Raw genomic sequence first — 1677 nt, forward strand, 5'->3', positions numbered from 1 at the left:
GCTTCCCTGAGTCCTGACAGAGAGCAAGACTCTGGATCTGAGTACCACCATTGCCTGGTCAGCAGGAGGCAGCCATATCAGCCAGGTTGATCTTGCCATCTATTCTCTTGAAAGAATTCAAGGTTCTGAGCTCTTGATGGTATCAAAGGCAGCTAGGAAGACATGAGCAGAAATGGGGGTGGGGAGAAGAGGAGGAAGGTGAAGGGGGCACATCTGGACTACAAGGGAAGGGCAAAGAGGGCCAAATGCATAGGCATATACCCTCCCACACCCAGGCAGCCTCTGTACAGTGGCCAAACCATTTTGGTAGGGCCACAAGGGGTGGATCTCAGTGTCATGCCACCTAAGTACCCTTACCTTATTGGATAAAACCCCACAGTTTCTTTGTAATCAGTTTTTACTGGCACTGTCCACCTCACCTCTTGAGGCGTAATTTAGCCTTCCTGTACATCACTCTTTACTATGTTCTTATTCTTCGTGGATCTTTTGCTGCATCTAGGGTAGCATCCTAATCTTAGGCATTGTATTCATGAACTGAGAGACATCTGGAATACCCCAATACCAGGCTTGACTGGAGGACTATCATTGTTCAACGGACTGGATACAATACAGGTTCTCAGGCCAATTCTCTGGGCTCGTGCACTTACTGAGCTGTATATTACTTAACTTCGCTAGTCTTCACTTTCCCCATTTGTAAAGTGATTGTATAATAGTATATTTCTTGTAGAGATGTTAGATATGTCTTGTACAGATGTTGTATAATAGTATACTTCTTGTGGAGATTTAAACAATGCTTGAATAATGCCTGGGATACAGAACGTACTAGTTATAGGAGTGTGCCATCATTAGTAGAAAACAAAGCGATTCATAGTGAACAAAAACCCAAACAAAGTCCTGAATTTCTCTGGTGGAGTGACTTAAGTGGTAGAGTACAAGCCCAGCAAGCGTGAAACGCTGAGTTCAAACCCCAGTATCACCAAAACAACAAAAAGTCCTGAATTTGTGGGACACTTTGCAATTTGCCAACAACAGTGCTAGATAAGCACAGCTATAGAAATTAAGAAATTTTTTTTCTGTAAAAAATAACACAAATAGAAAATATAACGGACGATAGTGGACATTCAAGCATTCATACATCCCTTGCTGACCAGTGCTGCAATCTCATACTCCTGAGGAGTTTATAGACTGTTTGTTTAAAAGAACTGTAGCAGATTGCTGGATTTCCCCAGAGATTAGTTTGTTTTTTTGTCAAAAGTAACGCACTTTAATATACAATTGGATATTATAATAATAAGCATATAACCTGAATTTCCCTATCGATGAGTGAATTCTAAGTTTGTGTTCAGTAATTCTTACACTGAATATAATTTAAAGAAAAATTCCATTAATAATTACTAAATGATCTGTGATACAGGAGTCGCCCTCAAGTACATCTCTACATTTTAATTCATATAACATTTATATACGTTATATATATATAACCCTTAAGACCCTATCCAAAGACGAGACCATGTTTCAAAAATATATTGCTACATCCACTGCTCATTTGTATTCGGAGGGTTCAGTAAACCTACAATTCCCATCTGCGGGCCTCGCCAGTCGCCCCGCCCCCTGGTGGGCGTGGCCTGCGTGCGGCCGCACAGCCAGCGCGCTGACGTCTACGTGCGCCGCCCTCTG

The sequence above is a fragment of the Castor canadensis genome, chromosome 13 (genome assembly GCF_047511655.1).
Source record: "Castor canadensis chromosome 13, mCasCan1.hap1v2, whole genome shotgun sequence".
In the NCBI taxonomy this organism is placed as follows: Eukaryota; Metazoa; Chordata; class Mammalia; order Rodentia; family Castoridae; genus Castor; species Castor canadensis.